This window comes from Rousettus aegyptiacus, unplaced genomic scaffold (assembly GCF_014176215.1).
Source record: "Rousettus aegyptiacus isolate mRouAeg1 unplaced genomic scaffold, mRouAeg1.p scaffold_m13_p_2, whole genome shotgun sequence".
NCBI classification, from domain to species: domain Eukaryota; kingdom Metazoa; phylum Chordata; class Mammalia; order Chiroptera; family Pteropodidae; genus Rousettus; species Rousettus aegyptiacus.
The window spans coordinates 27,559,048-27,586,685 of record NW_023416295.1 but is presented as its reverse complement, the minus strand read 5'-3'; the positions used below and the strand labels follow the sequence as shown (position 1 = coordinate 27,586,685).

The following is a 27,638-nucleotide window of genomic DNA, read 5'->3' as shown; positions in this document are numbered from 1 at the left end:
GGAGTGGCTGCAGATACAGATGAAGCTTTGCTCTCTGGCCTGCCACTTACCTCTTGCTGTGCCACCCAGTTTCTAACAGGCCACAGCCCAGTACTGGTCCATGAACCGGGGATTGGGGGACTCCTGTCCTCCATTATCTCCCAGAGTTCACCAGTAAGACCAAGCCTCAGTGTCCAGTGGCAATATGCTTGATGCCACATCCTCTGTTAGGCTTCTTACTCTTTCCTGTCTCATTTCCCTATTGTTCTACCTGTACTTCTAAGGGTTATCTCCCAATAAACTATTTTACTCAGGTCCTTGTTTCAGGGTCTGCTTTGGGTGCACCACAACTATAACAGTAGTACATGCAGGATGAAAGAATTAACAAATAAGTCTATAACAGTCTAAGCATACTATTTAGAAACCTAGAACAGTGCCAGAAGATATAGATAAAATAACTGAAAGTAATTGCCTCTAGGGAAGGGATATGGGATAGAACAAGGGGAAAAAATGTGGTAAAGAAATAGCTGGTATTTGTTAAAACATTGTAATGTTATTCGATTATTCGAGACATGCACATGCATTTCTTTCATGAAAATAGAAGATAATAAAAATAGGCTTTCGATTTATTTGCAAAATAGGAGCAGTAGGGGAGTAAAAGAAAAATAAAGAAATACAGAATTATTAACCCGAAGAAAGAAAGAAATTTCCTTGGGAGAAATGTAATCTTAATAGTCAAACTAGAAAGACGTAAAGAGAAAGATGAGATACTAGAGGTCAGACTTAATCTACACAGTATGGAAAGGAAGATGCACCTGAGTTTAACTGCTTACAAATATGGGGGTTTAAACCAGAGCGATATTTTAGTCATTGCTAGCCTTTGAAAAGTGAATGAAGCTCAAAAGAAAGGAAAAAGAGAGACTTGAGCCAACTGGAATGGCATCTCTTAGAATTCAGATGCAAAAAAATACTGAATGGCATGCTCTTTAAGCTATAAATAAAACGCCTGTAAAAATACAAGCTGGAAAGTACCCCTTGGAGAATGAAATGGCTCTACTAAATGGTAACAGAAAACTTGGACAGCTTTGAGAGAACATGACTGAGAAGATCAACATAGAATATGCAAAACATTATTAGGTAAGTGAATTTCATGGTGAACCAGTTATTGTAACATGAATCCAGAAATTGCCTGTCCTGTGAAAGAACACACCCTAAAATGCAGAGGTTCTACCTATAGAAATAGCTGAAGAAACTCTTATATGACCTGTAAACTCCAGGAAAAACATAATGACACAAATGTTTGAAGGCTTAGAAAGTAAATTTAAAAAAGCAAATTTTGGAAAGATAGATACTTGGAAGAAGAGGATGACGTAAGGTGAATTTCCATCATTATGGCTTTTAGCCCAGGGATAGGCTGCAGTTGGCACCAGGCAGCACAGCTAGAACTCTGGTAGAAAACCCAGAGTTATTCTGCCCTGAAGAACCAGTAGATGGTGTGGAGAAATACAGCTGCAAGAAAATGAGAGAATAATCCCAGAAAGTATTTAAATAGATGGAGCTCCAAATAACTCTACACAAATCTCTGCTGTACTCCTCAAGTCTAGATAAATATAAGAGAATTAAACTAAGATTTAAACTGTCACTTAAGAAACAGAGCTTGAAATTTGAATGTAACCAGGTTGATGCCTAATAAAAAAAAAAAAAGTCAACACTCTTCAGAATAATTTAATACAATTTAGTTTCCACAACATAATAATCACAATGCCCGAGATGCAGACCTAAATACTTACATATAAAAACTAGAAAATTATGACCCAGTCTCAAAAGAAACTGTAATCAATATAGGCCAAACCCTAAATGATTCAGATATCAGTTAGGAGACAAGAGTTTTAAAGCAGTTATTAAACTATAAATAATGAGGTAGAAAAAATATGCTCAATAAAAAGATAGAGAATCTCTATTTAAAAAAAAAACACAAGAACTATAAAAGAATCACATGTAAATTCTAGAACTGAAAAGTAAAATGCTTGTAATAAAAAATTCATTGGATGGAGCAGAAAGAAGATGACAAAAGAAATCATTGAACTTAAAAATAGATCAGTAGAATTATCCAGTCTAAAGAACAGACTACAAGAAAGAAGAAAAGAAAGAGGGAGAGAAGAAATGAAGGGAAGGAAAAGGAAGGGAAGGGAAGGGAAGGGAAGGGAAGGGAAGGGAAGGGAACTCAGAGACCTGAAAGACAATATCAAAACATCTAACAAATTTATAATTGGAGTCAAGAGAATAGTAAAGAGAAAGAATAAAGCAGAAAAGAACATTTAAAGAAATTATGGTCAAAATTTTACCAAATTTGATAAAAGTCAAATGTACAGACTGAAGATGCTCAACAAAACCAAGTGGGACAAATATGAAGAAAATCATAGCTAACATATAATAATCAAACTGTTAGGAAACAAAAATAAAGAAAAAATCTTGGGAGCAGCCTGAGAAAAATACAACATTTCTTCTAAGTTACCATTAACAACATAGCTGAATTAGTGGAGGCCAGAATACAGTGGTGCAACGTGGTTAAGGTGCTGAAAGAAAAGAAAATTATATCCAGTGAAAATATTCTTCAGGAATAACAATTAAATAAAGACATTTTTAGGTTAAAAAAAGAAACCAATTGGATTCATTATCAGAATTCCTGTACTACAAGATATACAAAGAACATAATTTAGGCTGGAGGAAATAATACTATATAGAAACTTGAATCTTAAGGAAGAAATAAAGAACATTAGAAATAGTAAAGAGCTGGGTAATTATAAAACCCTCTTTTTTTCCAACTTTTAAGCAAGCATATAATTTAGAGCAAAAAATACAACATTGCTTTGGGGATTTATTTATTGGAGATGCAATGAATATGGCAACTTTAACATAAAGGCCAAAAGGAGTAAATAAACCTCTATGGTTACAAAGTTTCTACATTTAACATAAAATGGTAATGAAGAACTCAAAGAAAGCCATAAAAAAGTTAAGGATAAACAGTATGATTTCTAGAGCAATTAGTTAAAACAGATAACTTAAAGAGATATAGCTGAACAGCCAATAAATGGACTAAATGGAATTCTAACATATATTTAGTTGTTCCAAAATAATGCATAAAAGGAGAACTAGAAAAACAAATTAATAAAAAGAATAAACAGAAAATTAATAACGAATGGTAAACATAAATCCAACCATATCAATAAAAGCGATTCAGGGGTGAAAGGAATCTTTTCAACAAATCTTATTGGAATAACCGAGTTATTCATATAGGAAAAAGAAAAAAAGAAACATTAACTCCTAGCTCATACTGTAGTAACTATTACTTTTCAATGGATCAGAGACTAAAATATAAAAGCAAAAACCATGATGCTTTTGAAAGAAAACCTAGGAAAATAATTTCATTACTTTGGAGATAGTCAACATTTTCTTAGACAGGATATAAAAACAATAACTGATATGAAAAAATGATAAATTAGACTTCACCAAAAAGAAAAACAAAAACTTCTGCTCATCAAAAGTCCTTGTTAAGAAAAAAAAAATAGATAAGACAAAAACTAGGAGAAAACTAAGATTTATTTGAAAGGGGACTATTATAAGGGTATAATTAGGATATAGGAAAACCAAAAGAGATAGTGCAAGACCAGAGCTGGTATTAGGAAGAAGTTAGCCAAACCCAGCAGTTGAGAATCATGTAGAAATGGTCACTTTGTGAGAAGCCGTGATCTTCAGAATGCAGAGCGGTAACTTTTGGTCAGCCAGCCTGAGGCAATCCCATACGACAGGAGCCAGGAGAATAAATAGCCTAACATTATTCTCCATTCCTCCTATCTCTCACTAGGGCTCCGTCTGGACTGAATCTAACCAGAACTCCAGAGCAAGGAAGCTGGTCGATATAATCTCACGAAACACTGTAGGAGCCCCACTCACATCTTCTTGGCACTTAACATTCCCAAGTGACTGCACAGAAATTGCCAACAGGGACATTCTAGAAGTTTCTATAGACACAAAGTCAGATAGATCCCTGCTAACTCTTAGCTTCCCAGCTCCCTCGGATTTCTCACACTACCCATCGTACATTTAGAGATTTCAGAAAGCACTGTGTCTTGGACAGTCTATCTGTGGTGCCTAACAGACCCCAGCTCGAAGTGAAACCCACACCCACAGTCTACTCTTAAACGTCTCCTTACCTCTTGTCACCATGTTGTTATCACTCCATCTTAAGCATTCACCAGAGTGCAGCGAACCACACACAGGTCTATGTTTGCTAGCGATGCTTGAGAGAAACTTTGGGGTTGTAACTGGCTGAGCCAAAATTTGAATGTGAGATAGAGTAGAATAGAGTTAGGTAACCGGTAACATTTGGAGCAGCTAAACCATCAATATAGTAGAGCACTAGGATAGGGTGAGATACTAATTTCTGAAGCAATTTAAGAAAAATAGATTTGCTAAAGCTCAATTTGAACCAATTTTCCATTTTTCAAGAGACCTGCTGAGGCTTTTTGCTATATCCCAATAAACCCGAGGAAACCTGAATAGATCTCAGTTCCTTCCAACCTTAAAATACCCAATTGTACCTTTCTTTCAGTTAAGTGACAGGCATAAAGAAAAGAGAAACTTATTGCCTCACACAATTGAATAGTCTTGAAGTAGTCAAGTGAAGTTTGATTTAGCAGCTAAATTATATCGCCGAGGACTTTTCTCATTGTCTATCTCTTTTGCCATCTACAGCATTGGCTTCATTGCCAGGTTTCAAATAGACATTTTCTTCTCATGGTGGCAGTAGTTTCAGCCTTTACAATTTTTAATCCAGTACTCAGAGGAATAGAGAAGAAACTTCTGATAGTTTCTGCACGAGTCTTGAGATTCACTCTCATTGAATCAACTCATGTCAGCTTCCCATCCATGAATCAATCTCTAGCACCAGGGGCATTGAAAGGGCTATATTGTCAATGTTCCATACCTGAAGTCAGAGGTGGGCTCAGCTTTAATGGGACTACGTGACTTCCCAAAGATATTGGGGGCTATGGAGAATGTAGCAGTAGAAAACGGGTGCTTGGAAGCAACAAATATATCTATATATGTCCACTACCTAGCCTAAATGGCCACCCGAAGATATACCTCTTCCATTGACTCAGTGAGTCCTTGCATTCCACTCATAGAAAGTCCTTTGGTTAAGCCTTGGTTCTCCATTAATATGCAAATGTCCTTGTTAGATAATACGTTCAGACATAATCATTGATCCTGGGTAGATTTAGATTTGAGGAAGAGAGAAAGCAATTCAAAGCTTAAGAGCCATGGATACCTAGAAAGCAAAAGAAATTACCAGAAAGGGAAGTGAAAAAGAAACTTAGGGTGCTAATACAAATTGTGTCTCATTAAAAAAAAAAAAAAAAGTAGATAATTTTTTAATTGTTAAAAAAGAGAGGATATTTCCTAATACAAGAAGATGCCTCTCAACTACACTGAGCAGGCTGAGAATGTCCATTTGTCATCTCTGGCTCAAGAATGGCTTTAGGACTTCACAGGCCTCCCAGATATTGGAGACATTTTGCAGTAAACTCTGGTGGGCCTCTCCAAAAGAGGAAGACGAGTTTATCCCAGGACTTCTCTCTCTGCTAAATGCAAATAAGCAAGATCTGTAATCAACCATCCCCTGCCTGCCTCCTAATGAAACACATGGACATATACATACTGTTAAATGTATTCCATTCTTTTAAGGATCAAAATTCACACATAAAGATGCTTCATGTGTGGAGGTTCCCTAATGTGCCAGTTCAGAGTTATGAGCATTTTAATGAGGTTTCACTTAGATGTATTTATCTCTAGTTAGTACATACCCTGCTTCCCATTATTCCTCTCCTACCCAGTAAGGCCCAGGAGCTCTCTGGATCAAAGCAAGCTTATAAAACTCAAGCTCGCTAAGCTGATAAACCAATGGCACATGAGACATGAATACTGTTGATTGATTTCTTTACCAGAAAAATAGGAAAGTTAATGAGATACCCTGAAAATAGATTAGTAAAGAATACATTTTTTTTTAAATTAGGCAAGAAGTTATTTGATCTATTGGCATATTATTCTTGATTACAATAATTTTAAGTAAAGGCTTCTACTAACTCACAGCAAGAACAGACTCTTATAATTTGTTTAAATGTATATGTTTCTAAAGATAAAATACCCACATGCAAAACAATGAATTTCAATCCATACCTCCCACCATATACAAAAAAAAACTCAACGTGGACCCTACACCTAAATGTAATATCTAAAATTATAAAATTTCTGGAGAAAAACATAGGGAAAAATATTTGTGGCCTTTGGTTAGGCAAAGCTTTCTTAGGTATGAAACCCAAAGCACAGCCCATAAAAGAACAAATTCAACTTCACCAAAATTAAAAACGTCTGCTCTTCAAAAGACACAGTTAAAAGCCACAGGCTGAGAGAAATCTTTGCAAATCATATATATGTGATAAAGAACTTGTATTCAAAACCTATAAAGAACTATCAAAAATAAACAAAAGAAATGAACAGACACCTTGCCAAAGAAGATATATGGACGGTAGATAAGCCCATGAAAATATGTGCCAGTCATTAGTCAATAGTCAAGATTCCACCTCACTTCTATTAGAATGGCTATCATTAAAACTACCAACCATACTAAGTATTGTTGAGGATATGGAAGAAGACTGCTAGAGGGAATGAAAAATACTACAAAATGTTGGGAAAGGGTTTGGCAGTTTCTTATGAGGTTAAACATACACCTATGACTATACCATATAATCTAGTCATTTTATTCTTATTTATTTAACCCAAGAGAAATGAAAGCGTATGTCCATACAAAGACTTTCACACACGTATTCATAGCAGCTTTATTTGTAATAGCTAAAAAGCGACAACAACACAAAGGTTAATCAACAGGTAAAAAAATAAGCAAATTGTGGTATACCGATATAACAAGATACTATTCAGCAACAAAAATGAATGAACTATTAATAGATAGCCATCTATCAGATTGCCTGTCACAGTATCATAGTGCTTGTCTTCAAGTAACCCTTGTTTTACTTAATAATGCCACATTCACATAACTTTATCTCATTGCTTAGGCATTTTATCATCTGACATTATCATAGGAAGAAGGGTGAGTACAGTACAATAAGGTATTTTGAGGGAGGAACCACATTCACGTAACTTTTGTTACAGTATATTGCTATAATTATTCTCTTATTATTATTGTTGTTAATTTCTTAGTGCACCTAATTTATAAATTAACTTTAGCATAGGTACGTTTGTATGCATGTATGTATGTATGTGTGTATGTATGTATGTGTGTATAGGAAAATATACAGTACATATAAGGTTCAGTACTATCTGAGATTTTAGAGATCCACTAGGGGTCTTGGAACATATCTTCTGCGGATAAGTAGAGACTACTGTATAGACTGATGGGTGAGAAGACTGAGGAAAGAACACTGGAAGCACAAACTGAAGAGGAGGAGAAGGAAGATGTGCCAATGGGAGACTGAAAAGAGGCAATCTGAGAGCTTGGATGAGAACTCAAGAGTGTAGCACAGAGGAACAGAGTGTTCTCAAAAGGAGGACCATGTCAGATGATTCAAGGTGGCCACGGAAGATAAGGAGAGAACGATGTCAACCGAATTTGGCAAATAAGAGGTCTCTAGTGACTTTAGTGAGAGTGCGTTGCATGCCACTGTAGAGAGGAAGCCAGACACCAATGAGTTAATATCCTTGCCTTGCACTTTGGTTGTTATGGAGGCAGAAAAGAAACGGTTGGACGTTTGAATCATTCCTTCTCAGACAGGACGTTACCGCACACTGGAGCAATCAAATGATGACGTTTGTGTGTCTAGACTTCTAGCTTTCCTGTCTCTGCTCTTTCTTTTCCCCAGATAAACACAATCATACTCTCCTAATTTTGATCAGAATTCATGGCAGTTATCACTTTGTCATTCTTTTTCTCCTTCACTCAAACTCCGAGGTCCCTTATTTCTTCCATCTCCACTTCCTCACACCCCCTTCTCTCCTCATCACTTTCAGGCATGCAGAAATCCAGTCCTGATATGATGAAGGAGAGATATGTAGATATGTAGTGCTAGATAAAGGGTAACTTAGAGAGTTTGATCACCAGACTGTGTGGATTGGTTTTCCAGATGAGAACTATACTGAAATGTCTGAAATCTTCACTACTAAGGCAGTTCACTCTTTAGTATAATGACTATCTGGTCCCCTACCCTGAGATGGCCTTTTTCTGCTCACAGCTGCAGGCTCTTGACTGCTATCTGTAGACCATCTGCTATCCTGCCTGTGGCTTAGTAATGAAAGAAAATGCTTGGTGGGAGGCTTTAGGATTTGGATTTAAGTAGCTCTCTTTCAGAGAAGTAGACTTTGAGTAGTGTTACTTGTTTGGCTTTTATTTTATGTCCTAGTCTTAGTAGCTATGCTTCTTCCTTCTTCCTCACCTTGTAGTATAATTCTTGAAACAAAATCCCCACCTTTACTTTCTATTCCTTAGTACCTGGCTTGTTAGCTGGATAGATCAGACAAGAATTTTCAGTTGGTACCAACATAAGGAATAACAGTGACTTTAACAAGATGAAAATTTCTTTTTCTCTCATGTAAAAAACACCCAGAGGTTGATAGTTCACGACTGCCGCGATGGCTCTTCAGTGGTCAAGGACCAAGATTCCATCTTTCTTTCTGGAACAACATCCTCAGTACTGTCTCTATTTTCAAGGTGGCATCATGGCCCAAACTTCCTGTTGAAGCACCAGCCATCATTTTCTTATAAAAAAAAAATAGGAGAAAAAGAACAAGAGAGCAGGAGGAAAAGCGCATAGCAGCTATTTGTCCTCCTTCTACAGAAGTTTCCAGAAAAGCTCTATCTAGCAACTTCCATTTATTTTTCATTAGCTAGAAGTTAGTCACATGGCCAAACCTTGCTGCATCAGCCAAATAAAACAAATATTCTAAGTAAGAAAGAGAGAGCGGATTTGGGGTAGACAACCAACAGTCTCCGATGGAATTGCTCAGCTTAGAAACATTGTCCATTCTTATTATATCTTCCCTCTTTTCCTGTATCAGGGTCCTATCTAGCTCATTGACCCTAATATCTGCTGATGGACTTCCGTAAATCTGCCTACTGATTATCCACCTGAATTTCCAAACACTGTCTGCTTCTAGAGTTTCTATTGCTATGCTGTGTCAACATGGTGGTTTAAATTTCTTGATTACCCCTTCTTGGCCTTCCATGCTATTGGCACCAGGCTTGGATTTCTTGTCCATGAATTCTGGGTGAACAGTACTTTTCGGTACTGCCAAAGATGCTTAAAGTTTCCCTAGGGAAAGGAAGGTAAGCATATTGCACAAAGGACAAGGGTGGCAAAGGGCAATGACAATCACTCTGTTGGACAGAAACACATCTGATCTGAGGCAAGCAGTTCCTTATCCTGCTTGAACTATAGCATCTTCCCCTTTCTCCCCCTTATTTATTCAGTCATCATCTCTGAGATATGTACCTGTATCGAAGGCTTTTATTTCTGTTTTGGTAACTAGGTTGCTATCTCCAAAATTTTTCTCTGTGTGTCCTCCTTGGCTCAGAAACATTTTTCCGTCTACAAGTCTTCAGTCTTAGACTTCACCTTAGAAATTATATTTTCTTGACTTTCTCCTTCACCTGTGTAGTCTGACACTCATTTTCACTAATAACCTCTCTAGGCTCTACCCTGAGACTGCTGAAAAACAAGTTTATTTGGTTATTTCCAGGAGTTTGCTGGAGCAGACTCATACTGGCTTGAGAGAGCCGATTGATAAAAATATATTAAAAATTAAATAAATATATAACTTCTTGTTGAACTATTGGTAGCTTGAAACTGGCCATGGTATAAGTATTTACTACATGAAAATTTGTGAATGCTACCAATTGGGACCTTTTTTTCCCCCCGAAAGGTGGTTTACAAACTCACCATTGCTTGTTTCTCCCCATAACTGCCTCCATGCTCACATATGAGCGTCCATACGTGCGTGCGTGTGCGCGCGCACACACACACACACACACACACACACACACACACGGTAGCCCATCTCTTCAGTCTACCTTAGCTTCCAGCGGCAGATAACACTTCCACTCTCACATACGGCCAGGGATTTGACACTTTGGCTCCCACCTTAAAACATTCACTTTTAACATTTGACAATTTGAAAATACATTCCGGACCCTAAATAGACTTATCCAAAAAACTGCTGAGCACATTTTTGAGAACTGCTAATGTAGCCCATTTAACTTCTGTGAACCTAATATTTTAAAGAAGAGAGACAATTAATTATTACAGATATTTCAGAAAGACTGGTGAAAACTACAGCGATAAAGCTGCAAGAGCCAACCACAATTACCAAGTTACTTTGCCTTTGACAAGAATCATATCAATTCAAGTCATGCTGTTACCTCATGTTGGTTAGGAGCTCTGTGAAATATGTCTTTGATTAATAACAATAAAAATGAATTAATTATTACTTATTGCAGCATTTTTGTAGAAAAAAATCAAATATGGAAGGGAAAATAAAAGGATGATGAAAAGCTAAGGAACACTAGACTATGAATTTTTAAAGAGCATGCCAATTTTTTATTTTAAAAGAGCTAATGTTTATAAACATGTGGAGATCGCTAATACAGGGACTAGGTGCACAGGCTCCGGAGACAGACCTCCCGGGTCTGTATTAGAGCTTTGCCACTTGGCAGCTCTGTGATTTGGGGCAAGTTACTCACTGTCTCTGTGCCTCAGTTTTCTCATCTGTGAAATGGAAATAAAAGCACCTGCCTTCCATGATTATTGTGAAACCAAAATGAAATAGCACATGAAGTGCTTTAAATAATGTCTGGTATGTAGTAAATAATTAATAAATATTTGCTATTATTTTCATTATTAATGCTATCCTTGGAGTGCTTATGATGTGCTAGGAACTGTGCTACATGCTTCATATTCAATTGCCTATAACCCTATGAGGTAAAAATTAAGCCCATTTTATGAGCGAGGAAACAGACCTTTGGTGAAATGATGTAACGTTTCCAAGGTCTCGTGGCTAGTAAGTAAAAGATCTTGATTCAGTAGCGTTTAGGAGTTTTCATTTAAATGATAGAAAGATGTAAAGCCACAACTTGTATTGGGATCCAAGCCATCCTGACATTTAGTATTCTACTGGGAAATTCTTCCTTCATAGTCAACCAAAGCCTTGCGTGCTGTAGCATAAACTGTTCTTGTTCCATCTGCCGCAGACACAGAAAAGCTCATCTAAATCCCTGCATTTTGACTTGAAGACTGTTATTAAGTTGTCCTTCTGACTTGTCTTCCCCAGGTTTTTAAAAACACACAGCTCCCATAGGCCTTCTTCATGAACTCTATTTATTAACCATAGAATAATCTCCACAGATGTATTTCTACTCTCTCTAACTTTAATTTTTAAATTAGACTTTAAATCTAAAGTTCATTATTAATATAAGTAGGGCACAGTATCCTTTGGCTGAACTTGCTTCATTTATGAAGAAGCTGAATCTAAGGATTCTTTTCTCCTGTTTTGGACTTTCTTATTCTACCTTCCTATGGAGAAGCTGCTATCCACCATGCACCACAATGTATGTACCTGATAAGGATTTTTTCCCTTTTCAAGTTTGCGTGTCATTTTGATTTACGGAGTTGAGTCCAGATTCACTTATATTTGATTGTGTTATCTGGAAGACAAATGGCAATGTGGACTGTCATTCTTTAAAAGATAAACATTATATCATTGTTCATCATCCTTTCATTTCCCTTGTCTGGGCCAGGCACTGTGCTAGACACCAGGAATGAAAGACATTGTCTCTGCTCACAGGGAATGTGTAAGTCTCTTCAGAGAGATAAATGCACAAATACCTAATTACGATGATAGGGCAATGCTCAAGAATCATCGGGGACATGCAGTAATAGGGCAGGGAAACACAGAGTGGGGTCTGATAAAAATCCTAGGTAACCAATCAGGGACCCAGGGTCTAACACCACTTTAACTATTAACTTTGTTATTATGGTCGAATTGTATACTCCACCCCACCCCACCCCCCAAATAGGTAGGAGTCCTAACCCCCAGTATCTCAGAATGTGACCTTATTTGGTGACAGGGTCATTAAAATTAGGTCATTAGAGTGGGCCCTTATCCAATGTGGTGGGTGCTCTGATAAAAAAGAGAAATTCAAACATGTAGACAGATGCATGCAAAGGGAAGATGATGTAAAGAGACACAGGGAGAAGTCAGCCATCCACAAACCAAGGAGAGAGGCCTGGAACAGATCCTTCCCTCATTCTACCCAGGAGGAACCAACCCAGCTGACATCTTGATCTGACTCTTAGTCTCCAGAACCGGGAGGTAATAAATTCCTGCTGTTTAAGCCACCCACCCAGACTGTGGTACTCTGTTATGGCAGCCCTAGCAAACTAATACATCATTTCACTGTCACGAGCATACCTCAAGTCTCAGGTTCCACTCTAGGCAAGGCCAGTCCCACAAATGGGAAAATCTGGGCAAAAGGACTCAGAGTGCAACCAACCAGAAAGTGTCTGAATCTGCCTTTGGCTCATTCGTATGCTATGACCCAGAGGAAGCTTGAGGTTTTTCTAAATAGTGAGTTTGGATGTACAACAAAATTCCTTTATTCTCTCGTGTGGTATCCAAAAGTAACACCTTATAAGGTAAGTAATACACAATAATATGGGGGAATTTTAGAGTACAAGCTATACTCAATGGATAAAACTTTCTGTTAAGTAATAGATAGACATAGTACTACTTAAAATAAATGGTTAATAAACATACAGGATGTTCTATCTCACTAGTAATCAGATTTGTGACAAAACTATTCTTGGTCAACAGAAGGTGCTAACACATATCAGAGAATAAATGAATGTACACATCCTGAATGAATGATAACCTATTCACCTATAACACACACTGCTGCCATTTGTCTTCCTGTTGGAAGACAACAAGGTTGAATGAACCTGGAATTATCTTCCTAGAACACAGTGACATATAATCTTTAAAACCAAAAACAAAACAAAACACACACACACACACACACACACACACACACACACACACACACCCCGGCTTCTATTAGGTACATGTTCATTTCAGGCAATAGCCTCTAAGAAGAGAAGGTTTTTAACCTAAAATATCTGAAGCAGTGAAAAGATAACCTAATTAGCTCCTGTAGAGACTATACAAGTTCAGCCAAAGGACATCGTTTGGTTTTTTTTTTTTCCCCAACATGTTTTGCCCTCAGGTCAGCAAGGTTATTCTTTCTCTTCTCACCCCAAGTCTTCCTCTCTCCTGAAAAATTTCCAAGCAGAACCCTGGTTCCAGTCCATAACAACTCCATCTGCTGCCATTGGAACACCAAGAGAGTGACTCATTTCTTTGGATTTGCCTCAGCAAGTCTTCAACAAGTCTTTGTTCCTCTGCCCATCCATCTCTCAACCCCTCGGTACTGGCCAGGGTTCACCGTGGGCTTTTCTTTCGGCCTCTCTTGAATTCTGTCCTCTTACTTCTTGTTAAAAAAAAAAAAATTATATTTATTAAAATGACATACAAAGGGGGAGAAAGTGCACTAAGTTAAAAGTGGAAGTCCCTTACCTCAAGGGTTACCAGTGTCAACAGTGAATGTAATCTTCGAATACATATTTCTGCCCTAATTCCCCCCTTTTTAGAGCACATACTGTACATATTTTTCTGACTTGCTCCTATCATTCAAAAATATATCATTAACACTCTTTTATGTCAACAAATACATATCTCCTTCACTTTTAAACAGCTACTTATTATCCCACGGTATATATGTACCAAATGTATTTAACTATTTCTCCATCCACAAATGTTGAAGTGTGGTTCAATTTTTTTGGCTCCTATAAATAACACTACAACAAACACATATGTAAATATATTTTTGCACACTTGGTATTTCTGTTGGATAGATTACTTATGTGGTAATGCACAATCGATATATATATGTATTTTTAATATTTATAGATACTGCACATTGCTTTCCAGAAATGTTTATCAATTCTCACTCTGGTCACTTCAGTACAAAAGTTAGTATTTCTTATACACACTTACAAACACTTGATATTAAAACATTTTTTCCCAATCTGCTAAGTAAATAATTCTATCTTTCTATTTACACTCTAATCATTGGCAAGGTTATGTTTTTATAGGCTTATTGACAAATATCGCTTCTTTTGAGATTACCTCTTCCTATCCTGGGTCCATTTTATTATTTTGCTGCTTCTCTTTTTTGTATTGATTTTTAGAAGCTATTTGTTATTTTGCATATTAATCCCTTCCTATTGTGTATATTGCATATATTTTCTCCATTAAATAACATTGTTCATGGTCTATTTCACTGTATAGAAATGTTGTGAGGGGTTTTTCTAGTCAAATATGTTTAATCTTTTCTGTTATAGTTTCTGGAGTTTTTATCATGACATTTTTAACTAGTATTATAAAGATAACCAATATTAGAAAAGAGTCTCCTATATTTTCTTTTGATCTTTTATAGTTTTCTTTGTTTAAATAATTAATATCTCTGTATTTTTTCCTGGAATATGGAAAAATATAGTGTATTAGTTTAGTTACGCTTTAACAGAAGATTATTATTATTTTTTTTTTGGTAAGGTAACATTTCAATGTGGGTACTCAGCAAGCAGACAACATACAGTGACCCAGAGCCTCAGACTCCTTTTGTCCTGTGTTTCTACCCTCTTCTAGGTAAGACGTCAGTAAATTATTGCACACAGGATACATTAACCCACAGCCTGTTTTTGTAAATAAAGTTTTATTGAAACACAATCATGTCCATTTGTTTTCACAGCAGCTTTCCTCTAAAACTGCTGAGTTGAGTAGTTACAGTAGAAATTCTGACTCAAAAGCTGAAAATATTTATATATAGCCCTCTATAGGAAAAGCTTGCTAACTCCTACTCTGGAGTCTCAGATCCTTAGTTTCCACGTGGCAGATGGAGAAGAGAGAGCATACGGGAGATTTTCCATGGGTGGGAACCGGAAGTGGAATACGAAACTTCCAACCACATTTCATTGGTCAGAATTCAGTCCCTTGGCCTCTCCTGGGAAATGTGAATTAGTTGTGCATCCAGGAAGAAAGAGAAAAAAGATCAGTGGTATTATTAGCTGTTCTTTGTTACAGTGTGCCCTACGATTATTTGTTTCTTTCTTCTTGACTATTTTAATCAGAATGGGATAGATTATGTTGCAGAAACAAACACCCCCTAAATTGCAGTAGCTTAGAACAAAGGTTTATTTATTGTTCATATTTCATATCCAAAAGGGTCAGCAGAGGTAGCCTTGCTCATTGGTGTCATTCACTAATCTAAAGGAGCAATCACCACCCGGCACCTCGCTGGTTGCCGTACTAGAGGGAAAAGAGAATAGTGATGCATGCACTGGTTCTTAACTTCTGCCCGGAACTAACAGCTCATCACTTCCATCCAGGTTTCACTGGCGAAAGCACGTCTCAGGGCTACATTATACTTCAGTGAGGAGGGGAAGTGCAATTCTATCATGTGCTTCAAAGGAAGTAGAACTGGAATATTTATGAACAACTCTAATGAATACCACACACACAGAACACATTCATCTCCTCCCTGAGGTTGATCACCCAGATTCCACCCAGCCACTGAACCTAGTCAAAGTCAAGGAACTCTAGATGGCAGACTTTCCAGCAGGCCTGAATAGTGATCTGGAGCCTAGCGACTAACATCACTCTTTGTCCCACCATTGATTCGGATGCTAAAATTCTAATGAAAACAACAACTGACCATGTCCTAAAGCAGATTTCTTGGATCTGAGCAACTTCCATGAATGTGAACCCTGCTCTGAATGACCATGCCTAGAGAATCAAGAACATAGCACAATCTAGGAGTGCAAAATAGGGAATAAGGCATTGTGCTGAAATCAATACTGCAGGGAAACAGCCTCACTGATGTTATTATTCTCCTTACAATAAAGCACATTGGATAAAAACTATAGGTGACCATATGGAGGAAAGCAGTAGACACATTAAAGATAAAAATACCTGTATAGAAGTATTAGAACATGCAAACTAACATATTTTGTTTGCCCCTCAGAAAATGTTTACTCTTATGATTTTTGATTATTTGCATAAGAAAAGGCCTTCACTTTTCTACTTAGTTTAGAAAATAGTAAAATGAGATTCATGGGTTATAATCGTAGAGAATCATTTTGAACAACAGAATCATACTAGCATTAGACATAACCTCCTGATCAAAATTTCCAATAATGTAATTTTTCAAATAAATTTTCAATATCTGGTGTCAAAATCAATGCATTTTTTTTTCATTTTCTTTTTCTTTGGATTTGTATATCACTATGTAAATAAGGGAATGTAACTCGTATGATCTTAAAATCATTTATGTTTAACTCACCAAAATATTGTTTTGTTAATTATTCAATGTGCAAGACGTTTTTACATACTTTTCAACAAGCATTTTAAACCCTTTATCCCAGAAACAGAAATTTTTATTTTTTCCAGAGTAAATTAAACAGCAATAGGTTTAAGTTTGAGTTGAAACTTACTGTCTATAAAACTTTTAAAAGTTGATTTCTTTTGCTGTGTCCCTTAGCTAACTCTTGAAAGCTATAATTATTTTCTTTAGTTGTTTTATACTTGTCTTTTCATGGGCTAGACCTCCATTCCCAGGAGAGAATTAGTTTTATCTAGTTTGTAGTACAATGGCTTCTACTGCACCCCTGTTCTCCATCTGTCTTTTAATTTTTTTTTTAAAACCAATTCAATGCTTTAACATTTTTGCTTTCAACATATATGCGTTATTCTTATGGCTACCACCTACTAACTGGGGAATAGTCCTCAAATGTAAAAGGCCACACGTAGGTTTCTGAAAACTCTTCCTTCTGGTCATATTCAGCTTCTTGAAAGCACTTTTCTTTCAGACTTTACTAAGCAAGTTAGATTTGGAGTCCTGGGAATATTATGAAGTGATAGAAGAAAGGAATGACGACTCAGTTCAACGTTATTTCCAAAACCTTTCTTAGGAAAGTAATAATTTATTATTCATTTTGGAATTCTAATTATGGGAGGAACCCAAAAAACTTAAATTATTTTTCCAGAGAACCTAAAAAGTATATCAAATTCCAAGTCAAATTGTTACAAGTTACCTTTTCCATATAAATTTAATAAGCAATAGAATGTTTATCCTTTACATGTAATATGTGTTTTAGAAGCAGCTTTTCCTACCTGCAGCCTAAGCGGGGCCAGATTGTATAGGTTCAAATCCTCCCTCCACCACTTACTAGTAAATAACTAAAGCAAGTTATTTAACCTCCCTGTGCCTCAATTAATATGTAAAAAAAAAAAGTATGTATCTAATACCTCATAGGATTGTTTAAAGGATTAAATGAAGTGAACATAAAGCACTTAGAAATGCTTGTTAAATAAAATATATGATCCATACCCCCATCCAGTGTAACAAGAACCACTACAAGTCACAGAAGAAAATGTATTCCTTTACCTTCAGCTCCTCTATTTCCTATTACAGCTGTGCTTGGTCAACAGGGGCACATTATGTTAGCAAATTTGAACTTTGCCAGAAAGGTGTTTGTATTTTATTTCAAATTATGATTCCTGAGCATGGGGCGATATACCATTCTGCTGTATGCTCAGGGGCCCCTTAGAGTTTGGAGCGTGAGAAGCATAACCAGCTCTGGTCTGATATTTATTTGTAAGGGGCTTTTACATCCGAGAAGCCGCTGCGAAACAGTTATTAGTATTCAGAAAAAGAGAAGCTAAGAAGTCATCCTTAGAAAAACAAAACAAACAAAAAAACTGAATTGGAGAGCTGTCTGCATTTCACTCTACTGCCTCTGGAAAGGTGTGTTATCTAAAGTGCTTCTATCACAAATAATGATTCGTGATAGAAGCACTTCTCAATCACAAATAATGATTAAGAAACTGCCTTTACCCTTCCGACTACTCTATTCCCAGGGAGAAATCCATGGGCTAATGTTCATGTGTCTATCTAGAAGTTGGTTATCACACAAGTTCAGAAGAACCCATCTTCCAGAAGCCCAGTGTGAACGGGCATCGAAAGGGAGAAGCTGAAACACTCGGGGTTAACGGGGTTTCTAAGGTCACACCCGGACCCCGGTACTTTTTCTGCGCCTAGTTCTTCGGATCATTTCGGAATCCGCTACCTTTGTTTACATTTTGAGCTTGGCTCAGCACCAGGAAGCATTACTACCTCCTAAAAGGAGAAGCATCTTGCATCTCTACACAGTGCCCGGGGGAGCAGAGTTCATTCTCCTGGGTAAGGGAGGACGACTCGCCTGTTACACGTGTGGGTTGTGACAAAATCTTTCAATAACAGGGACATTTTAAGTGAGGCGGAGGTTTGGGGAGAGGCGAGGAGGTTGGTGTGGGGCAAGCAAGCAAAGAACGGAAGCTGTACGGGGATTCTTCTAGAAAGTGGGGTGGGAAAGGAGCTAGGGAGGGCGTGTGGAGGGAAGGGATCCGTGTCAGAACGTGCGTGTGAGCGGATACAAAACCCGAGAGAGGCGTGAGCAGCGCTGTGTGTGCGAGCGGGAGCGAGGGGCGCCGGCACGGGGTGTGTGCGCCTGGGTGAGTGACACCGAGGGGCGGGCTGGCCCGCGGGCCAGCGGGCGGGGGCAGCCTGCGAGGGGCGGGAGTGTCCCTGCGTGGAGCGGGCCGACCCGGAGTTGTGTCAGTGAAGGAATCCAGTCGGGTGCCGAGCTGGCTGCGCCCTCCACCGCGAGCGCCGGCAGCGCGGAGCGAGCTCCGGACGGCGCGCGGCCCAGGCAGCGGCTCCCGCTCCGCCCGCCCTCCGCGCCGCAGGGGCCGCCGCCGCCGCTGTGCCTCCCCTGGCGGCCGCGCCGCCGATCGTCGTCCCCCGGCCCGGGACAGAGCGCCCCGCGATCGGCACAGAGGTAAGCCCGGGACCCCCTGCTCCCTGCTGCCCCGGGTCCCGTCCCCGCCCGCCGGGCCCGGCCGAGACGCGGGGCCTGCGCTGCCGGGACGGTGGCTGGGTCCGGGCCGCACGTTCCGCAGCCCCGGCCGCCCAGCCCCCGCCGTCTCCGTGGGCGCTGGGTGTGGCCCCCGCTCGGCGCCGACGCGGGCTGGCGGCGCGGACCGGACGCGGAGGTCGCCGTCCTTCCTTTCTGTCGCTGGCGCGAGCGAGCCGGCCGGCCGGCGGGCGGGAAGAGGCGCCGAGTCCAGCGCACATTGCGCGCCCCGGGCGAGCGTGTGGCCGCCACGCACCGACGTGGACCCGCCCGCCCCCGATCTGAGTCGGCCGCGGTCCCTCGACTGCCCTCCCCCGCGCGAGCGCCCCCTTCCCCTCGGAATGGAGCGCGACGCACCCCCGCGCCGCCGCCCGCCGCCCTCGTTGCGAGCCGTGGAGCTACCCGCCTCGGCGGGACCATCCGGCCCTCGATCGCCGCCCCGCGCCCCTGGGCTCCCGCGGGAGCGGGATGCAGCAGCCCCCAGGGTCCGCGAACTCGTCGCCGTTGCAGGCGGGGGGACGGGAGTCAACGCGGAGCGATGCAGCCGCCGGACGAAGCGGTCGCGCCGCCGCGACTGGGAGAGTGGACGCGCAGTGGGGCTGGGGACTCGGCCGCGGACCGAAGCCCAAGACAGCGGTGGTCTCTGAGATGCGGAGAGGGTTCTCCTGCTCTCTCTTCATTCACACTGCACTTTCCCGAGGCTCGAAAGATCGGCCCCGCTCGCTCGCACTCCTGCTCGCTCGTGCTCTGTTCAATAGTTAATACTTACTGCACATGTAGGCAGTGAAGGGCTGAGACTTGACCTGGACAGGGATGCGACCGAAGCCTCCCATCTTCGCGAGTGGAGGTTACCAGTTCTTGGGTCTTGGTTTCTGTTTGTGAACTTCGTAAGCTTCAGCTCCCAGCACTCCTAATTTTTAGCGAATGCCAAGGTTTTGGAGCCCTGACACTGTAAAGATTCTTTCTGTACAGCATTTCTTTTGAGTGTCTTACGGAAACTGTAGCTTGAGAACTAGTGAAAAACCTCCAACTTCAAACACAGCTTCTTTCTTTACGTAAAATGTTATGTGTAATATTTTCACTTGTTAAAAAATTCAAGAAATGTTATATTAGAAACTTCTACCAGTCCCCTCACAGGAATAACAAAAACAAAATACCAACTCTGAAATTTTAGAACGTATGCAAAGGAAGAGGCTTTATTTCAGTATTTGAAAGAGTAAGGTCGTGTGATCTTTATGACATCGTTTTAGTTTGTCTTAAAGGAATGATTAATTGCCACTTTGGTTATGTTTTTTTCTAGAGATAAAGAATATGTGCAATATGGAAGGGAAAAGAAGGGAGAGAAAGTCAGAAATTGCTTCATTCTGGGAAATTAAAAGAATATTCAAGTAACAAATCCAGTAATTTTGAAAGATACTCTGAAAATAAAGACTAAATTTGCCTTCTTGATAAATTATTTCATTAGCCTTATAAAATTGTATCATTTAGATGAGGGTAGTTTTATCAGGTATCTGTAGTGTTTAAAATATATCTGTGTCTATTTGCTGGATCTTTAACTAGTGGAAAAGATCAACTTTGGGAATGAATTTCTATTTGGACAAGGCATTTACTGCTGCAGTCTCTAATTAGAGTTTTGGATTAAACTCAAGCTTTGTTAAAACCTATTTTATGGAGCAGCAGAACAAAAAGCAAGTAAAATTCTGTATCTGTGTGTCTTTAAACACACACACACACACAACTAGACTAGCCCCAAAGATAATTTGCATGAAAATACAATCACTTGAATGCAGAGAATATTTAAGAGGATAGTAAAATCTCAACATCTGGGAAAGGAGTATTAATTGACAATTTTCTTTCTTTAATCCCTGCCTCTGAAAATATTAAATTATTCCCTAGGAATCAACTTAGTTTAATATGCTTATTTAGACAGGCAAAATGATCAAGACTCCTTTTGTATTCATTTTGTTTTAGGAAGGCATCTAATTAAAGTCTTCATGATCTGTTTCAAGTGGCCATTGTGGGGATAGGTATCTATGGGCTTGTAAAGCTGCTTTGCCACCTCTGTAATGATCAGGGAAAGAAAATGCTTAGGTCACACACACTATTGCAGCCTTTGACGTGCTGCCAACCAGAAGCATCTCATAGATGCTGTGCAAATGGAAATATTTTACATTAGAAGTTAATCTTTAGAAATGTCTAATTTTGGGTTCTAAGTTTTATCAGTTTCTCAGTCTCTGATCATAGAATTAACAACAAATATTCATTTATGACTTCTGTGTGGAAGGTGCCTAGATGATCTTCATTCTACTCCCTTTACACACTTTTAATCAGCACCTTATTACGTGAGCCGGGACAGGGACTTTTGGTTACATTTGATAAAATGGAAGAAGTAGAGGTTGCTTATGGTAATAGCTAAGCCACTACCGCCTTTCTTGCAATATTAACAAGAGTGGGGTGGATTTTGTATGCAGTAAACAGCTACTGCTTACTTACTGCACCATAGTACTTCTTTCTTAGTCATCTTCTGTAGACCCTTTACTGTTCTTTGACTATGATAATTGAATCTTATGGCTGCTATAATTTTTGTATTCAGAATAGCAGCTTTTATAGGCATGACACAGGTATGAGGGCAGATATATAATATGGACAGAGTGATGTAGTCTGTTTATTGATCTCTGAATGATTGTGCATAATTCAACTAATCAATTCATTCCATCGCTGTTCTGTCTTACTGTGTAATCACACAATTAAAATATGATTTTCATGATCCAACTGTTGAAACCAGTACACATAATTATAGAGGAAAAACAAACTTTTCTCTTTTTTCCCCTTTTTTGAAGTAGTTTGCTATGAAGGTGTTATATCTTTGACACATCAAAATGGTTAATTTAGAGTTGTGATGCTTGTTATGTAAATAGGCCATATGTTGAATTTCTACAGGAGTTTATTCATTCAGTGATATGGTAATGGATAAGATCCCCTAAGTATCACAGCTAAGAAAAATAGCCTATGAAGATGCGTTTCTCTCTATTTAAATCAGTTCCATTATTTTTGTTCAATAGCTAGTATTTTTATTTTCTAATAAAAAAATTCTTAAATGCGATGGTGTCATCTGGCCTTACATCATCCAAACCTTTAGTGCTAACACAAACTCCGTATTCATTTACATACCTCTTTAACAGACTCACAGTGAATGTCTTGCTGTCAGGCTGAAGGCTACCTGCCTGGTAACAAACTTACCATATTCTCTGCTAAACCTTTTCCTTTCTCAACAAAAAGACTTTCTTTTTCTGCATACTCTTAGCATACAGACTTGAGACCTAGGAACCATTCCTGACTTCTTTCTCTTTTGTTCCTTCGGTAAAACTGTGCATGGAGTCTTGTTAACTCTTCCTTTCTAACAGTTTCTCTGAGCCAGCCCCCACATTTCCTTTGCAGTCCTCACTCTCCTCCTCATATGCCAGGCCATCAGCCATCACTAAGTTCTAGGATGATCAGAGTCGTCTATGTCTTGGTTTCTCTGTACTTGAGTTTGCTCCATTTTGTGTACTTCCACCACATCGGCCTTTCTAAAGCTGTTCTTCTCAAAATTCTTCTCCAAGGATGGTCTCACTAGAAGGCAGTGTTGAAATCAGGTTTATCTGATTCTAAAGCCAGTGCTCCTTCCACTAGTTAAAATACTTTCCATGCCCTCCCACCCCGCCCCCACCCCACCATCGCCTTTGGCACAAGGTCTGACATCTCAACCTGTTGTTAATGTACCTCACAGTCTTGCCCAAATTTAACTTATCAACTTTATTTTAATCTCTTTCCAACATGAACCTTTATTTCCACTTCACTCTCACTGCCCTTCAGAGATGACTTTGTACCCTTTTGTTCATGATCTACTTTTTAGAAGTACTTTCCTTTTTCCTCTGACCTAATCACAACCTTTAAGTTCTAGTCTGCCTGCCCTATTCATGTTACTGTCATTGGTTTCTTCCTCTTCTGCCTTTTTGTCAGCACCACTAGACCAACAGATGTTCTCTTGTACTATGGTGTTCTTAATTCTTGCTTTCTTACCTAGATTGCAAGTTCCTTGAGGGCACCGATAAACAGCGTATGCTGTCTTTGAACCTTTTACGGGCCCTTGGGCATAGCAAGCACTTGATAAGTATACCTGTATACTAGTATGTATACTAGATCTATACACTAGAGGTATACAATAAGCTAGAAGGGTGAATTGTTGTTGTTGTTGTTGTTTTTTAATAATGGGCTTTCATATTGCCTGTGTACTGCTCACAGTTGTGTCCTCAGAGCCTAGCTCGTGGTTTGACACCTAGTCATGACCTCGATAAATATTTATTAATATAGAAGCTAATGTTGACATTGGATAAAAGGGATAGACGGGCATTTGAATGGGGCATTTGTCAAGGAGTTTTTCTTGTTTTTCTTTAGTGGTTCTAATCAGCCTCTCCATTCATCACTTTGAGGATTCTGAGGCCTGGCATTTTCCAGAGTTGAGATAATGATGGAGTCTGGCAGTTGTGAGTTAGAATTAAGGAGGTCGTCGTTATTTTAAGGTGGAGTGATGGGTTCCATTAGTGAGCAAAAATAAAAATATGCAGGCCTTATGCCAGTATTCTATGCATAAAACAATTAGTCTGGAGTTATCAGTTATATAAAAGTTTTAGCCCTAAAATTCCAGACCATATTGCATGGCTACCCAACCTTTACATTTGAAAGCTTCCTTATAAAATTTAAAAAAAAAAAAATTATCTGGGGATCCATCTGGGATGAAAATTGAGGTAGGAAAGAGTTGCCACACCCATCCTATTGTATTCAGGACAAAATTCAATTCTTTCCTTTTTGTAAGACTCATTTTATATAAGGCGCTGTTTCTGCCAGGAAGGAGTTTATAGTCTAGCAAGAGAAGTAACATGTATGCCAGAAACAAAGGTGTAAGAGAGATCAGAAGGGAAAATTTCCTTCTGCTGGGGGCTGGTGGGGACCTGACTAAAGTGATGGTATTTTGAGCTGATTATTGAAAAGACTTCAATAGTTATTAGTGGAAATATAACGGGTGGGGGAAGGGTGGCGGTCGAGGGCAGTACGTGGGCGGCATTCCAGGTTTTTTTTTTGACTCTAACATCAGTAGTACGCTAGGGCTCTCCAGGGCATTGATTGTCTGCAGTGTTTAATAATGAAACTTTAAGGAAATACAGATACCTGCAATAATTACTTTTGGTGCCAAGTGCTGAACTGACCGTGACATAAAGTGCAAAATAAATCTTGTAAGCAATAAAACCAGTGCATTCCTGGAGTAGCATCCAACTTGCTTAGAATGCTCAAAAAGGCTTCTTGCAATATGGACACACCACTGAAGGTTGAAACTTTCATGGTAATGTAAATAGGAAAATGTCTGCCCCACTGTGGTCTCAAGTAGCCAGCTGTCCATGCTACACTGCCCAGTACACCTAACAGAACTCAATAAATGGATAAATGTACTGTCATATAGAACTCTAATTCTGATTCTGTAAAACTACTCCCATAGACTGTAAAACTGGGACCAATGGGTGTAAGATGGGAGACAGATTTACGGTCAGTTAAGGAAGATAGTTCTGTTACAGGTTGTGCAATTTCATGAGGTAGTAAGCCCCCCATGAATAAATGTATTCAAGCATACCCTATAACAGGCAGTGTCTCATTTAAATACATGCATTATCTTCTCCTTCTTCAAAGCAGTCCTCTGGAGTGTATACTAATTACCCGTGTTTTACTGAAGAGCAGTACTGAAGCCGAGGAAGTCGAGTTGCGGATAAGCTGTAGAGCAGGTGTCAAGCCCCATGCAGTTTTGGGGCAGAGACAGAATATGTACTGGATAAAAAAAGGATGCAAATATTGGATGACCATTAGGATTTTTAAGGGCCCTTCCTAATGCTAGGATTGATCCTTTAACTCTCCTTAGGGATCAAGATGCTAATTGTTGGAAAAGCACTAATTCATTATCAGCACACCTGATTCCTAGAAATTCAGAAGAAAGTGAATGCAATTATCATCATCATCATGATAGTTAACAGTTATTGATTATCTCATTTAAACCTCACAGTGATATTGCAAGGTAGGGATTATGTATCCTTTTAAGGATAGGACACTGAAGCTCAGGGAAGTTACTTAACTTTATTGAATCTGCAGGGTTAATAAGTGGTAGATGAATCTCTTTGGTGTCTGACCCCCATGCCCAGCTTTTTTCTTACCCTATCCTGCGATGGTAATTCATGGTGACATTGACAATATTTACCTATCCGTTCAGCACTGACACCGACCAATCAGATTGGCCACCAGCTATTAACAACCACTGTGGCTCTCTCGGGTGGGTGACTATCACCTGAGGTGATGTTCAGGCAAAGTCCAAAGGTGTGCGAAAGGCTTGGTAATATTCTAAGATTGCATGTCTGGAGCTCTGGAAAACTAGTGACTTCTATGTTCAGCATTTATCTGATATTATACCTCATATGTTTTACTATTAAAGAAAAAGAAGACTTCACGTAGAATTATATTTTATCTATATTTCTAGATAAGAAAATATAGTTTTGCAGTGGTATCATTATGATTTCCTTAGAAATGGTGGGATCTTCTTCCCCACTCCTTTTCTTTCCTTTACTCTCTTCCAGTCTGAGGCTAATCTCTCTGAATGCCATTCCCTCTTATTTCCTCAGAGACCTTGCTCCATTATCTTTCTTTTCTTCAGGGTCTTGACCAACGTTTTCTCTCAGCACATGAGCTTGTGTAGGTCTTTTTCACCCTTCATAAAAACAGAAGACAAGACAAAATCCCCTTGACCCCTTCCTTCTCGGTCTGGTTATGTTCCATCTCTTGCCTGGTCTTATAAGGCAGCTCCTTGAAGGACAGGTCCTCATGTAATACCTGCTCTTCTCCCACCTACTTTCTCTCCAGTCTTCCACCTTCATCTCATAATGGCCACCTCTGTCCTTCAAACCACCAGATCCGTTGTCCAGGATTCTCTTCTAATTCTTGCCCTGCGTGTGGCATTTAGTGTTATTGATCTTTGCCCCTTGAAACTTCACTTACCTGTTTTTCTGACTCATTCTCTCTTGTGCCCAACTGTTCTGTATTAGACTTCTTCATAGATTCCTCTCCTTCTACCAAACCTTGACATCCTCTAAGTTCACTTTTCAACCCTGCTCTCTCTCTTCACATTTACCGTTGGGCGACTCACTTACATTTTCTTCTCTACCACTTGTATGCAATTGATTCCTTAATCTGCAACTTCAACCTTGAACTCTTCTGACCTCTGCTCCAGATAAATTAAACTCAGCAAGTTCAAAACTCTACTTCCATAAGCAGCGTATTCCTTCTGTGTTCTCTATCTCAATTACTGAGACCCACTTCACAAGTTTAAAATTCGGGAGTTGTTCTTGATTCCGTGCTCTTTTTCAACCCCTACATTTCATTGATCACCAGGCCCTGTGAAAACTATCTTCTCAAACTGTCTTGAGTCTGCCCTCACCTCTCTAGACCAGTACCACCATCACTGCCATGGTGTAGGCCTTCATCACTTCTCGTGAAGATTACTGCAGTAGCCTTGTAACTGGTCTCTCCGCCTTCTGCTTGGCCTGCCTCCAACCTACTCCCCATGCTGCTGCCTTTCTAAAAGGCAAATTTGGTCACGACCGTCTGCTGCTTACAATCCTTCAGCAGAGTCACTGCTTCTCCAGGATAAAACCTAAGTAAGCGTCCTACCATGGTCCAAAAGCTCCTTTGTGATCTGGGCTCTCCCTTTGGGTGTGTATCAAAGTCTTCTCTAATGATTTTGGTCCCCACTGTCTTCTCTTGCCCACAGCATCCCTACTAAAGGAAATGAGTTGTTACAGGAAAGAAATGAGAGGAGGGATGGGAACAGAGAAGAGATTATAGAATTGTGCCAACCAGTACCATAGCCACTAGTTGCGTGTGGGTATTGAGATCTTGAAATAGGCTAGTCCAAATTCGGATGTGCTGTAAATGTAAAAAGTGAAAGACTTTATGTGAAAAAAAAAAAATGTAAAATATTTCATTAACAAATTTTAATATCGATTATATGTTGAAACAGTAATATTTTGGATATAGTGGGTTAAGTAAAATATATTATTAAAACTAATTTCACATGTTTTTCTTTTTTATTTAACATGGCTACTAGAACATTTTAAATTACCTGTGTGGTTTGCATTATAATTCTGTTGGACAGCATTGTTATAAAACATTTCCTCATTCCCAGGAGATGCATCCTACATGAGCCAAGCCCAAGAGCTTTTTGAATGATTAAGTCAGCCTTACAGGTACAGAGAAGCAGCAACTGCTCAGTTTCTTAAATTCAGAGACATAAAGTGCTTTAGATAAGATTCAGAATCAGAGAGACAGATTGTGAAAGCGACAGCCAGGAGTCATACATACTATGCTCACAGTGCTGAAGTCGTGATTAAAGCACATCTGTCTCTCTAGTAACCATCAGGGTTACTTGTGTGCTAGAGGGAAGATCTGAGATAGACA

The 27,638-nt window shown here is 39.3% G+C and overlaps 1 protein-coding gene across 4 annotated transcripts in view; it reads left to right on the top strand.

Moving 5' to 3' along the window:
* The first annotated feature begins 18,670 nt into the window (after positions 1-18,670).
* SPATS2L (spermatogenesis associated serine rich 2 like) overlaps positions 18,671-27,638 on the top strand; it is a 146,521-nt gene continuing 137,553 nt past the window's right edge. Inside the window, exon 1 of one of the 4 annotated variants that reach the window (XM_016131050.2) lies at positions 18,671-18,708. The gene's annotated coding sequence lies outside the window, so the exon portion shown is untranslated. Of the gene's footprint in view, positions 18,709-18,765; positions 19,035-27,638 lie in introns of those variants that run through there. The other 3 variants (XM_016131047.2, XM_016131049.2, XM_016131048.2) reach the window with 3 other exon arrangements.